Genomic DNA, 15,772 nt, shown 5'->3' on the forward strand with positions numbered 1-15,772 from the left:
CTCAGATATTCTACTGCAAGTTACAACCTTAACAAAACTCTCAAACATGTACACAAAAAGAAATATACAGATACATTCACTGCATTAGTGTTTGGAATAATAAAAAAACTGAAAACAGTTGAACTGTTCATTTACTGAAGAAGGATTTTAAAATAGCTATGCTTGAATGAAACCATGGAATGTTTGGAGCAATTAAAACCTAAGTATTATGCACAAAAATGGTAAAAACAAAAAAAGACAATCTCAGTGTTGGCAAGAAATAGAGAAACATTGATGCATGAGTTAATGGGACATCATGCATCAATGATGGGACAGTAAATTGGGATATAAACTTTATAAGACTGCATGGCAGTGTCTACTAATGTTAACAGTGACACTATATAAAGATAACTGAGGATATAGACACTAAGGGCTTCCCAGGTGGCTCAGTGGTGAAAGAATCCACCTGCCCATGCAGGAGACCTGGGTTCAATCCCTGGGTCAAGAAGACTGCTTGGAGCAGGAAATGGCAACCCACTCTAGTGTTCTTGCCCCAAAAATCCCACGGACAGAGGGGCCTGGAGGGCTACAGTCCATAGTATAGTATAGTGAGGTCACTCAGTCGTGTCTGACTCTCTGAGATCCCATGGACGGTAGCCTTCAAGGCTCCTCCATTCATGGGATTTTCCAGGCAAGAATATGGACTAGGGTCAAAAGAATTGGACACAACTGACTGAACAACTAAGCCAACAAAACTGAGCAACTTTGCCAACAAAGGTCTGTCTAGTCAAAGCTATGGTTTTTCCAGTGGTCATGTATGGATGTGAGAGTTGGACTATAAACAAAGCTGAGTGCTGAAGAATTGATGCTTTTGAACTGTGGTGTTGGAGAAGACTCTTGAGAGTCCCTTGGACTGCAAGGAGATCCAACCAGTCCGTTCTGAAGGAGATCAGCCCTGAGTATTCATTGGAAGCTGAAACTCCTATACTTTGGCCACCTGATGCGAAGGACTGACTCACTGGAAAAGACTGATGCTGGGAAAGATTGAAGGCAAGAGAAGACGGGGACGACAGAAGAAAAGATGGCTGGATGACATCACCGACTCAATGGATATGAGTTTGAGTAAACTACGGGAGTTTGGTGATGGACAGGGACACCTGGCGTGCTGCAGTCCATGAGGTCACAAAGAGTCGGACACGACTGAGTGACTGAACTGAAATGAGCAACTAAGCACACACACAGATGCTAAGTTGACACAATGATGTAGATATCTCACCATACAAAATTTATCCCCCAAGCTATACAGATCTGCATAATATGAAAAGGACATATACAAATGTCCTAATAGTGAAAACAATACAAATACCCCAAAGTCAAGTGGAAATAAACTAACAGTGGTATATTCACATAATGGAATACTATTTAGCTCTCAGAATAGACACTTAACTACATACAACAACATGGAGGAAGCATGTAAACCTAATATTAACAAAAAAATGTCAGACACACACAAAAGACTGTGTACTAAAGGATTCCATTCATATTACGTTCCAAACCACAAAACTAATCTATGTGTTAGGGGTCAGAATACTGTTTCTCTGGCAAGGGTGGGGAGGGATAGTAACTTCTGAGTGGGAGCTTCTGAGACTTGGTAGTGTGCTATTTATTCAGCTGGGTACTAATGACACAGATCTGTCCATTTTGTGAAAATTCACCACAATGTTCATATATAACTTCTGCAGTTTTCATTATATAACTGCAAAACTCATAAATGTACAAGGTTTACTTTAATAATAGCTAACTTAAAAAACCTAAGAAATCAGACCTGTGTTTATCATCATGGATAAGGCCCCTAAACATAATTTTTGAAAGCAAAACTTCTTCAGAAGGGAAGATTTAATATGATGCCACTCACATACATGTTAAAATCACACAAAAAAAATAAGAATACAGATAAACACCAACTTCAGTAAATTTCTCTAGAGAGAGATAAGACAAGAAGAGAGCACAGAGTTTTTGCTTTATTTGTGGTATTGTATTTTTTTAAAAAAAAGACATATCTGAATATAACAAAATATTCACATATGTCAATTTGAATATGTGAATGCTTACTGTGTTATCTTGTATATGTCCACAAGATTTTAAAATAAAAATCTTAAAGAAAGTTACCACTTTGGATTCTAGAGTGAAGAAAATCTTTAAAATAATTTTCAGGGAAAGACATTCTTAACCAATTTACCCAGATCAGCTGACCAAGAAATGCTTTTATATATAGCTTAAGTATCTGAGATAGTGTATGGCTATTTATTTAGGTAAAAAATTTACTAAAATATACTCTCTATATTGAAAAATGGTACAGTCTTACTTCCAAAAAGATAAGTTGTTCCTTTTCAGTTGCACAATAATAAAAATTATTGAACATTTAAGAGAGTTCAGCAGAAATGATCTTTAGGAGAAAATATACCTTCAAACTATACATTTTTTCCCCAAAGCCACTATGTTGCTCTCATACTGTTACATTGGGCTATAATCAAAATGAAGCATTTAAGTGATAATTGCATGAGTAGAATCATCACCTCCACAAAACTATTAATAGATCATTGATACTCCCACTAAGCTCAGCTGGTAAAGAAACCACCTGCAATGCAGGAGACCCTGGTTCGATTCCTGGGTTGGGAATATCCCCTGAAGAAGGGATAAGCTACCCACTCCAGTAGTCTTGGGGTTCCCTGGTGGCTCAGCTGGTAAAGAGCCGGCTTGTAATGCAGGAGACCTGGGTTTGATCCCAGGGTTGGGAAGATTCCCTGAAGGAGGGCATGGCAACCCACTCTAGTATCCTGGCCTGGAGAATCTCCATGGACAGAGGAGTCTGGTGGGCTGCAGTCCATGGGGTCACAAAGAGTCAGGACATGACTGAGCGAATAAGCACAGCATGGCACATACCCACTAAAAAACAGTCATTCATCCCAGGAATATCCAATCCCTTTTTTCACATATCACTTTGCATCATTAGCTTGGAAGTAGACTCAAAAGGGTAATTAAATCCTTCAAATGGATTTGGAGATTACCATCTATTTTGTGTTTAATAAGTTTTGTCTTTACTATCTTAAAATAGAAGAGATATACAGGACTACAAAAGTTTTAACTAGTTTGCCTTTTTCAAAAAATAATAAGCACTTAAAACCAAGAGGTCAGGCTTTTGTGATAAGGTACATAGCTGGATGAGTTTTAGCCTTGCATTTAAGCATTCTGTTTCTTTGTTACAATCCTCCTTTGAGGGTCTGAGAGCAATCCATTCATTAAGATTCTAGGGAGTCATTCGGCAATCACAAGACACATTCAGGTGGGTTACTTTCTTAAGACATTAACAACTGCTTTTGCAAAAAAGCTTACATCTTGTAAGAGAACATGGATATTACACCTCATTTTGTTGAATTACTATCTTATAAAGATTCAAATCAGTTAGGAAGACAGCTGTAAAAAGCTGCCCTAAGAAACTGGTGCTTTGTTATCTAATGAAAACTAAATCCCATGAATATCACTTTTTCAGGAAGATTCAACTTCTCCTTTGTATTTTTTTTTCTTGTTAAGACTGATATGTCTCTTTTCAGACATTTAATAAATAAATTATCTTGTTTTCCATATTCCTATATAGCCTCTCAAATTGACCAAAGCAAATCTTTTTGAACGCCCCAAAAATGTAGGATATATATCCTATATATCATCCTCTGATATATCATTGAAGGAGAAAAAAATTCCTCTATTGCCTGCTGGGAATTTGTAAAAGAAACATAAACATTCTTTAGATCTTCTTTTAAGAATTTATAAATATTCCAGGTAGGTTAATATAAAGTTACAGAAATACTAGGCCACAAAGAAATAACAACTTTTTAAGTATTTCCATGCGGTGATAGAAACCATATTTCCTGAATTATGGAACTACATTCTTGCCAGAATAATTATCTGCTTCAGAATTTAATAAATAGAATAAATCACTATGTATTGTACACTGCTATACATAGAGACAGAGATGGAGACATATATAAACACATACATACATGAAAATATACACACTTATATTTAACAAATATTTCTACATGCATAGAAAAGGTAAGAGAGATCTCTACTATTAAGTGCCTATTCTGTGCCAGGTATTTTTAAAGTTTGATCATTCAATCTTCACAAAACCCTATGTGAAAATCATTTTTTTTCACATATAAAACTTACCAAGATCAATATAAAAAAAATACATGGCTGAACAAACCCAGGTGTGTCAAATTCAAAACTGATCTTTCTTCCACAGTATGCTTAAAGTAAGTTTTATGTGAATTTTAAGTATTGTGTGGTATCACTTTAACATAGAAAAAAATTCATTCTGGCATTATGAAGAAACATAGCTGGTTTTTCAAACAAAATCTGATTTTATTCCCAAAATTTCAATATGGCAAAGGAAAAGTTGTTACAAAGATAATTCTTGGTTGAATATGTTAAAAATGTAATTCCCTGGTAATCTGGGTTTTGGCCAAGACAAATCAAAATCAAAGATATTTTACAAATGCCAAGTTTTCAGGGAAACAAAAAAAAAATGCAATAGCAACAGATGCATTCTCCCTAGACATTTGTGTTGAGCCTAGCCACATCCAAAGTTTGAAGAAAAGGGGGATTTTTAAATTTCAGTTTTATGAATAATAAATTCCTGGTTTCTGTTAATATCAACTAGTTAAATAAGATTATACTCACTCCTTCAAACATTAAATATTACAATATACTGAGAATGAAAGAAAAATAAGGAGAAAAAAGAGGAAAGGAGGAAGAAAAATGAAAACCAAGAAAAAATGTTAGAGACTAGCAAAAAAAAAATAAACATATCTGGTACTTTTTAAACTGAAACTGCATTTGAAATTTTCTATTCAAAGAGAGAATACAAAGTGCATCTGTTTTTCATTTCTTTTACAACATGGAACATTAAAATTAACAAATTAAAATCCCACTTAAGTGTCTCAGGAGGATGGACCACTGCATAAAATGCATTAAATTTTAAGAAGCTACAAAAAACTCAGTAAATATCATTTCTTTACTAAAGAATGGGTTTTGGGTATATGAGTTTGGGGGTAAAAAAAATTTTTTTTTAATTCAAAACTAAACTATCTATCTTAAGACAAGTTTATTCTACATAAGTTGTCATAATAAGTTACTAAATATATGCAAGCACAGAGGTCTTCCTATATGGATATTAGCACTTTCCCCAAGTAAAACACACGCCAGCAGATCTTCCCAACCCAGGAATTGAACCAGGGTCTCATGCATTGCAGGCAGATTCTTAACCAGCTGAGCTCTCTGGGAAGTACTTTATAATATCAGAAAATAATGATTTAAAAACCCTATCTTTTAAAAAAGCTTGAATATCCAGAGTAGACAGATCAAATATTATATTATCTCACTTTTTCTAGGAATTCTACTTAACAGAATCATTGAGATAGCTTTCTTAATTTTCAAAAAATTATATTTGACATGCAAAAACATATCTAAAGTAAAGCCTTCATTTATTTAGAACAGTTTTACTTTTATAGAAAAATTCAACTGAAACTACAGAGTTCCCTTATATGTCTTCTCTGTCTCCAAAACACATAGTTTCTTCTATTATTCAGATTTTGTAATACTGTGCTATATTTGCTATAACTGATGAACCATGTTAAAACATAGTTATGAACTTAAGTCTAGAGTTCACACTAGGGTTCACTGTTTGTGTTGTATAGTTCCACAATTATACAGCTGACAAATACATAATGCTACGTACCCATCATTAAAGAACCATACAGAACAGGTTCAACACCCTAAAGATCCCCTGTGCTCTGCCTATTCGTCCTTTTCTCTCCTCAACCCCTGGAAACCACTGAGCTTTTTACTGTCTCCACAGTTTGCCTTTTTCAGAATGTCATATAGTTGGAATCTCAGTATGTTGGCTTTACAAATGATTTAACTCACTCAGTGATATTCATTTAAGGTTTCCCATGTCTTTTTGTGGCTTAATAGGTCATTTCTTTTCATCAACTGAATTAACAGTCCATTGTCTAGCTATGTCACAGTTTGCTTATCCACTTATCTAGTAAAGGGCATTCTGTTTGCTTCTTAGTTTGGGCAATTATGAATAAAGTTTACATAAACATTGTGCAAATTTTTCATGGACATGTTTTCAACTCGTTTGGGTAACTACCCAGGAGTGCAATAGCTGGGCTGCATAGTAGTGAAGACTGTATGTATGCTTATCTTCATAATAAATTGCCAAATTATTTTCCAAAGAAGCTGTATTCATTCCCACCACCAACAAATCAGAGACCTTGCTGCTTGTTTCACATCCTTGGCAGCATTTGGTGATGTCAGTATTTTGAATTTCAGCCATTCTACTAGGTAAGTAGTGGTATCTTATTGTTTTAATTTACCGTTTCCTAATGAAATAAATATCAAGCATCTTTTCATATGCTTATTTGCCATCAGAATTATCTTCTTCAGTGAGATCCCTCTAAAGCTCTCTCCCACTTTTAAATTGGATTATACATTTTCTTATTGTTGAGTTCTTTGTTTATTTTGGATACCAAGTCCCTAATCAGATAGGTGTTTTACAAATATTTTCTTCCATTGTGTGTCTTGTCTTTCAATACCCTTATCAATGTCTTTCCAAAAATAGAAGTTTTTCATTTTAATGAAGGGCAACTTATCAAACATTTTTTTTTTTAATTTCATGGATTGCACTTTTGGTATTTTATCTAAAAATTCATCCCCTAGATTTTCTCCTATGTTACCTTCCAGCAGTCTTATAGTTTTACATTTTACACTTAGCTCTATGATCCCTTTTTTATTCATTTCTATACCAAGTATGTGTTTTGTATCTATTATTTTGCATAATATTGTACAAATAGTTGTTCCGGTACCACTTCTGAAGTTACTGTCCTTTTGCAACTGAACTGCCTTCACTCATTTGTCAAAGATCAGTTGACTGTGCTTGTGTGGGTCTACTTCTAGGTTCTTTAGTGTTTGTTACAAAGATCTATTATTTTGTCAATATCATCCTGTCTTGATTGTGTTCGGTTCAGTTGCTGTCATGTCCAACTCTTTGCCTATGGACTGCAGCACACCAGGCTTCCCTGTCCATCACCAATTCCCGGAGCTTGCTCAAACTCATGTCTATCGAGTCAGTGATGCCATCCAACCATCTCATCCTCTGTTGTCCCCTTCTCCTCCTGCCTTCAATCTTTCCAGCATCAGGGTCTTTTCTTTAAACAAAGTCTTGACGTCAGGTGGTGTTAGTCTTCTGACTTTGCTCTTTTTTTTTTTTTTTCTATTCTGGGTCTTTTGTCTTTCCCTATAAAGTTACGGACTAGTTTATCAATATTCACAAAATAACTTATAGGAATTTGACTGGGATTATGCTAAATCTATAATGTTCAAGTTAATAAGATCTGGCATTATAACCATATTGAGTATGTCTATCTATGAACATGGAATATCTCTCCATTTAGATATTTGATTTTCTTTCATCAGAATTTTGTACTTTTCCTAATATTGTTGTTGTAATCTACAATATTGTAATCATCTTTTGGATTTTCTACATAGATAATCATGTCATCTGCAAACAGACAACTGTGTTTCTTCCTCCCCAATCTGTATGTCTTTTAATTCCCTTTTTTTTAATCTTACTACTTAGGATTTCCAGTATGATACTGAATAGGATGTTTAAGAGGGGACATTTTACTTTGCAGTCTTAATAGAGAAACATCTAGTTTTTCATTGATGATTTTTTATAAAGCAAATATTTATGCAACCACCAGCCTAGTGAATAAACAGAAAGTTGCTGAAACACCAGAAGGTCCTGGAACCTTCACCTCAATTTCGACCACCTACCTAGAACTTAACCATCATCTTTACTTTTGTTATAATCACTTCTTACATCCCTAAATACCAAAGTCTAGCTTTGGAACTTCATATAAAGGAAATCATACAGCATTTATTCTTTTAGATCTGGCTGTTTTTAATCAACATTATCCTTAGGAGATCCAACCTTGTTACTGTTGCTATACATTATACTTTCATTGCTATAGAGCAGAAAATCAGAATTTTTTTCTGTGAATGACAATGCTTTCCAATTCTTCATCAACCTCAAACTAGTGAATGGTTCACTACCAACCCATCAAATTTAAATAATTTTTTAAAGTTTCCTCACAATTTTTGGTTATAAAAAAGTTTTAAGTGAAAAGCAATTGCTTTATGTCCTGAAAGCAATACTAATATTTGCAGTCTTTCTCTAAGTTGTCTATTTTAATTCAATGATGAAAAATTGTGAACTGAACTTCTAAGACTTATTTTTTATGCATCAGTCCAGTTCAGTTCAGTTCAGTCGCTCAGTCGTGTCCGACTCTTTGCGAACCCATGAATCGCAGCATGCCAGGCCTCCCTGTCCATCACCAACTCCCGGAGTTCACCCAGACTCACATCCAGCCATCTCATCCTGGGTCGTCCCCTTCTCCTCCTGCCCCCAATCCCTCCCAGCATCAGAGTCTTTTCCAGTGAGTCAACTCTTCTCATGAGGTGGCCAAAGTACTGGAGTTTCAGCTTTACCATCATTCCTTCCAAAGAAATCCCAGGGTTATCTCCTTCAGAATGGACTAGTTGGATCTCTTTGCAGTCCAAGGGACTCTCATTGTGCTAAATTTAAGATTTCTAACTCACAAGTACAGAATGTCAGGAACGGCCACAGTGTTTTCTGGCTCTATCAGACATTTCAAACAATCAGATTAAACGTGAACCTAGAAATGATGAAGGATTCTTACTGCAGACTACTTTGACAACTTTGTCAGATGCTATGTGGTTAAGAATATCACATTCAAAATCTGTAAAGACTCATATTTAAATTTTGGTGATAACTGGGAGAATTTATGATTTGGTTTTATTCAACACTAATAAGTATTCATTATCTACTGCATACTCTGGACCTTTTAAAATGAAAACAATATACTATCACTGAGTCTTTTCACTGACAAATGAAAAAGGTAATCAATTATTAAACAAAAGTCAAATTTCTGGCAGTTAAGCCATAATATCACGTATCAACTGCCTTATTGCAAGGATGATACATGAGGTAACTTTCCAGATAAAGGTGTTGATGATAAGAAATTTCTTCCCAAATAATTTTCCTAAAACAAGCCCTGCCTTTAGTCATCATTCTTTCTACCAATTTCTGAACAGCAACTGAATTCTATGTTTCTATAAAATCATTAATAGACATCTTTTAAGTTCTCCCTAACAAAACAGGAAATCAGTCTTTCCAATACACTAAACTGACAAAATTTATATATTTTTATAGTATGGATATAAAGTCAGTCCAATTCATATTCACCATGCAAAGTGAAAAAAGGACATACTGTCTCTCTTACTGAAAGGTGGATTTAAATAGATATATTAATATAGTCTTATTCTCAGATATGAAGAAATATAAAAGAAAAAGAAGGAATCAAATTTAGAGCATAAAGGGATTATAATGGCACAAATGCACATATTAAATCAAAGGAAGTTACCTTCTTTTCATCAGAATACTCTCAAAATTCTTAACAGTTCTCTGCCAGAAGATAAAATTAAAATTAATCCATTTTGCATTGAGTGTTATTATTGTAAAGCATCACCTTATATTAGTTAGAAAACATGAACACAAATACAGATTTAAGTTACCAACCAAAACAAATGTACATTTTGTAGAAAAAAACAAATGCAAAGAATATTGTCATCACGTATTTTTCTACTAATACCTGAGCAGCCACAAAAACAGAGATGGAAAACATAGAGTACAGATGACTTACATTTGGAGGGTTAGACTTTAATTCTCTCTCCCAGGATTGAGGGGTTTTATTCTTTGTGCTTACAATGCTCCTTTCTCCAGGGTATTCTTCTACTTCCAGAATAGGTCAGGATAAAGCTTCAACAGACTTCTATTATTTGTTTGATCTAGGGGGAAATTATACTTTTAATCAATTATTACAAAATGCATCAAACTTTTTTCTTACTGTGCTGGGGGGTGGGGGTTTCTCATTATTTTCTGTTGGATCTGAAGTGAACAGAGAAAATAGGAATCGCCATTGTTGAATATTATAATAAATAAATCAAGTAGTTTAAATTAACACCACTAAAAGAAACCCACATCTATCTTCTTTTTCATTTTTATGGCTAAGCAGCATAGCAAGAGAAAATTAATATTCAAAATCCAAATGACTACAAAAGCCTGCTCAAATGTATTTTTAAAAGACTTTAACATAATTTTGAAAATCCATGAGTTTGAATGGACTGGCAGAGACGATTAGGTATCAAATATTTTTACTCATTCATTTTAATGTCTTAGGGCTAAAGAATTACAGGATGATTAGAAAAGTGTAAAGGAAAATCCATTTTAAAAAATTTTAATGGAATAATAAAAAGGATGATTTCAAGAGCATGAGACAGACCAGAAACAGACAGTAAAGAATCTGTAGGCAGGGCAAGAAATCTAGAGTATAAACTGTGAAGACAGTACAAAGGTTGGGAACTGCTATTCTAACAGAATGTTGGTCAAATTAAAGTATATGACACAAGGACATTTTAATCTGATTTGATGTTAATTCTCTAAGGAATCTATACAATGTAAAAATGCAATATATCTTACTTTCACATGAACACAGAAACATAATGCATGATTGTTTGACCTTTGGTGGTATGAAAATTCATAACTTTAAGAGAATTAATTGTATTCTACAAACTTTATCAAACTGCAGTTTTCTAATAATGGATATTTTCTGCCTCATTAAAATGAAATATTAAGATAAATGTCTTCAACTTGTGCCATACTCTGGATCACACACTGTTGCCTTATCTTAAAGTCATTCATATTGCTTTCCATTAAATAATAGATTAGAATGTAGGGGGGACATTTAGAGAAAATCAGAAATAAAATACAGCTGGGGGAAATGTGTCTGCTAGCACTGTAAAGTCAGTTTCTGCCCAGAAACTTAAGACTATTATACTTGTGATTATTATCCCACCCCCCTCAAAAAAAACTATAGTGGCAATATAGTAAACAACTGAAGCCAATTAATATATCATAATTGCTAAATACAAAAAAACCCAAAATATGTGTGGGCAGAAGCATTTCTTTAAGTCACCCATCTAATCACAAATTGGTACTTGTGTGAGCCTCTGCTGATTTTAACTGGTATAAGCAGTACTTGCAATCATTTACCTGGAATACCACAAAATTATTTCTAGTGAAATAAACAGAAATCTGACTATCAAAAATTAATGTTACTGAAGGAGAAAACTCATTCAAGGCTAGATTTTAGGATTACAGAAAACTGGTATACTTTGTTTTAGAAAGATCAACTAATCTTTGCCTAACTCAATAGTCTTACTATTAAAGGTTATCCACATACATTCTATATGAATATTTCCATATGGCTTTTCAAACATAGGTAGTCCTACTTTAGTTTCAAGAACACAGAAATGGTTTTGCTGTATTTTGGATCAGTGCAAGATCAATGAACATTCCTTTAGGGAAGCCTTTTGAACTGACAAAGGGTGAATGATTGACAACAGTAACAAATACTTTTTGTTGTCCTGGAATGACATGTCATTTATAGCAATACCTATGCTAATTAATGCCACACATATCTACCTGATGTGTCAGAGAAATATCCCAGACCCTTCACAGAATATAGTGTGAGTTCAACTAAAATCCATTAAAGATATAGATATGCATTCCTTTGCTATAAAGAATTGATCTCTCTCTATATATATATGTGTGTCACACATATATATATATAAATACACATAGAATATACTTTCTATGATAGAGAAAATTTCATTTTTATATACAGTTAACTATACCTTATCTATTCCATTGGCAAAACTGTTTACAAAAAGCAAACTCTATCTTGTTCAAACACACAATAATCTGAACCCTAAAAAAGACAGAACATAATGTACTAAAACCCTAGCTGGGGTCTCCAGAAACTACACCATCATGACACTTTGCTCTTGTTCCCAGATTCTCTCAATTCTATCAGTAGATTATTAACAATTACAACTATACATTAATCATTTTAATCTCCCCATTCCCTAGGACACAATTTGGTATAATGGGTACCATCGTTTTTTTTTCATATAGAGTTAAGGTCAATAAAGACATCAAAATTATGTATCACAATTTTGTCAGTGAATTCAGTATTTACAAAGAAACAATTGCTTGTGATGGCAACTGAAACCCTTACTCATTAAATCAGATATGCTAGTAAAGAACTCATCTCACTGTCTGGAATAGAGCACTCAAAAAATGTGAACTATATAATCAGATTTAACATCCATTCCAGATTGCCTAGGATAGATGAGGTTTGTACTTAATTCAATTATTAAAAGCTAGCCCTTTTCTTTTCAAAAGTGTCTCAGTTAGATGATAACTATGTATTTCCAAAGTATAATTAATTATAATTCATCTATATGATTATTTCTTTTTATCAAGTTACTGTTTTTCATTTTCTTGTTTTCTATGATGCTGTTAACATGATAAAAGAATTTTACCAAGATTGGAATGAACAACATTCCATCCTTTTAATATTAGTACATTCACACAGATAGTCAAAGGTTTACTAAATCCTCACATCCCTGAAGCTAAACATTTCATCATCAGTATAGGAATCACCTCCTAGCTGACCAAACAAAATGTGACTTCTTAATTCTTAGATTGCTTAACTTCTCTAATTCATTTAGCTTATTTTTTCATTCCTTCCTTCTTAAAACTCTACTTTTGGCCTACATGTGCCAAGTCACTTAAGTCGTTTCCAGCTCTTTGAGACCCTATGGACCATAGCCCACCAAGCTCTTCCATCCATGGGCTTCTCCAGGTATCAATACTGGAATGGATAGCCATGCCCTCCTCGAGAGGATCATCCCAACTCAGGGACTGAACCCACATCTCTTATGTCTCCTGCATTGGCAGTCAGGTTCTTTAGCACTAGCGCCACCAGGGAAGCCTTTTCGTCCTACATGACACCCTTCTTTCCTGATTCCCCTCTTACCTCTCAGACCTCCTTTTTTCATTGTCTGTTGGTTCCTATTCTTCTTCCATCTATTTCCTTAATGTTAGTTTCCCAAGACTTCATTCTAGTCCTCTTCTTTTCCTAATCTGCACTCCAGTTCTTATAATAACCATAACTTGCTGCAGGTGATGCTATATCCAGCCTACACCTTTCTCTTGACCTGCAGATTTAAAGTTCCTACTGAATACACAATCTTGCATCCCCTCCCCTCATCCTCCAGTCTTAACTCAGAGACAAGGAAGCAACCAACAGTTAAGGAAGAAGTGAAGTTCTACAAGAATTCAAAGGCTGCAGAAGACAAGGGGGCTGGGTAGAGGAATCCAAACCCACCAGAATGAGACACAGTCCATTCCTGGTATCTCATTTGTAATCCAAGCGTGTTTCACTGTTAAAAATTGTTGCATGTAGTGGGCAGGTTTCAAGGCAAATACTACTAGAAAGAATAATATGATAAACATGAAATACATCATGAGGATCACAAACAAAATACCCAAAGATAAAAGTGCAAAGTAGCCTGTTGTTCAGTCACTAAGTTGTGTCTGACTCTTTGAGACCCCATGGATTGCAGGACACCAGGCTTCCTTGTCCTTCATCACTATCTTCCAGAGTTTAGTCAATCTCATGTTCATCATGTTAGCTAACCATCTCATCATCTGTAAAGCAGTTAACTGAAAAACAAAAGAAAGTTGTAGGGTACTGTGGCAAAGTTTCTAAAGGGGTGGCTTTTAAACACCATCAGATTACTTGCATAATCCAGCATCTGCTTCACAGGAATCCAGTATTAGCCCTGCCAAATGTAAATTTTCAAGAGAAATCAGAAAAACTGCATATGTGTGTGTGTGAGAGAGAGAGAAAGAAAGAAACAGAAACAAAGAGAGATCCAATTGAAGATTTAGTAACAAACCTTGTATTTTAAAAAATAATAAATATAATAACATATGTAAGCTCTCTAAGGACTTAAAGCACTTCTTTCTGACCTCACACTAAAACTGAAGGGCTAGCCTGTGATCTAAAAGTCATGTATAACAAGGTTCCTAAAGGAAAATGTGGTCTGAATTCTGAACAACTAATACAAAATCTTTTGACATACAATCCATTTACATTTTGAGAAAAACATGCTATTTAATTTTACTGCCTAAAACATGTTGTGATTAAAATTTTCCATCTTCCCTTTGGCTCAGTTCTTTATTCCCTACTGCCTCTTAAACATCTTCACTTGAATACTCTGGTTCTGATACTTCTTCAAATTAATTATGGCTTACAGGTCTTCAGAATTTTATTGGGGTGTTCAAAAAGTTAATTTAGTTCTTTCCTTAATTTGTTATGGATGGAAAAACCCAAATGAACTTTGAGGCAGACTCACTATCTCAAACCTTCTCTTTATTCAAGAACACATGAGTTTTCTTAAATATCTACCTAAATATTTATTTGTTTAATTACTGATTGGGTCTTCTAACAGAGAAGACTTTTTGTGCCTCTGGCGTACCCGCCACAGTTTACAGGAGAGATTCATAGAAGAGAGTACATTATCCAAGATCTCAGAGGGTGTAAGTGACAGAGATGGAACTTGAGCTCACTTTCCTTTTGAAAACATGAAAGGCCAAATTTACTTAAAATTTATATGACAAGTAAATATACACATATAATATTTAATTTGCCTAACTATATTTGAAAATAACTAACTCCCATTAAGGAAAATATAAAGAATCTGCCTGCAAAGCAGCAGATGAAGGAGACGCAGGTTCTAACCCGGGGTTGGGAAAATCCCCTGGGGAAGGCAATGGTTAAGTGACTCCAGTATTCTTCCTGGAGAATCCCATGGAGAGAGGAGCCCGGTGGATTACAGTCCAAAGGGTCACAAAGAGTTGGATATGAATGAGCAACTGAACATGAGTACAAAAATCAAAATTAGAAAATAACAGTGTTTTTGTATGTTTTACCTCAGAGTATGCTATTCCATCAGAAAAATATCTACTTCTACTTCATTGACTATGCTAAAGCCTTTGACTCTGTGGATTACAACAAACTGAGAAAAGTACTTAAAGAGAAGGGAATACATGACCACCTTACCTGCTTTCTGAGAAATCTGCATGCAAGTCAAGAAGCAACAGTTAGAATTGGACATGGAACAACAGAGTGGTTCCAAATCAGGAAAGAAGCACGTCAAGGCTGTATATTGTCACTCTGCTTATTTAACTTATAGGCAGATTACATCAGGTGAAATGCCAACCTAGATGAAGCACAATCAAGATAGCTGGGAGAAATATCAATAACCTCAGATATGCAGATGACACCACCCTCATGGCAGAAAGCAAAAAGGAACTGTAGAGCCTCTTGATGAAAATAAAAGAGGAGAGTGAAAAAGCTAACTTAAAACTCAGCACTCAAAAAACAAAGATCATGGGATCAGGTCCCATCACTTCATGGCAAATAGATGGGGAAACAATGGAAACAGTGAGAGACTATTTTCTTGGTCTCCGAAACCACTGCAGATGGTGACTGCAGCCATTAAATGAAAAGATGCTTGCTACTTGGAAGGAAAGCTATGACCAACCTAGACAGCATATTAAAAAGCAGAGACATTACTTTGCCAACAAAGGTCCATCTAGTCAAAGCTATGGTTTTTCCAGTAGTCATGTATGGATGTGAGAGCTGGACCATAAAGAAAGCTGAGTGCCGAAGAG

At 34.8% G+C, this 15,772-nt stretch overlaps 1 protein-coding gene across 13 annotated transcripts in view; it reads right to left on the bottom strand.

Annotated features, from left to right (window-relative positions):
- The window catches only part of FOXP2 (forkhead box P2), a 675,695-nt gene that overhangs the window by 582,661 nt on the left and 77,262 nt on the right, over nucleotides 1–15,772 (bottom strand). For 11 of the 13 annotated variants that reach the window (XM_069587981.1, XM_069587978.1, XM_069587975.1 and 8 more), the window contains one exon: nucleotides 9,828–9,972. The exons of the other annotated variants lie outside the window; for them this stretch is intronic. The gene's annotated coding sequence lies outside the window, so the exon portion shown is untranslated. The remainder of the gene's footprint in view (nucleotides 1–9,827; nucleotides 9,973–15,772) is intronic. 13 annotated transcript variants of the gene reach the window in all.

This window comes from Ovis canadensis, chromosome 4, assembly GCF_042477335.2.
Source record: "Ovis canadensis isolate MfBH-ARS-UI-01 breed Bighorn chromosome 4, ARS-UI_OviCan_v2, whole genome shotgun sequence".
Lineage (NCBI taxonomy): Eukaryota > Metazoa > Chordata > Mammalia > Artiodactyla > Bovidae > Ovis > Ovis canadensis.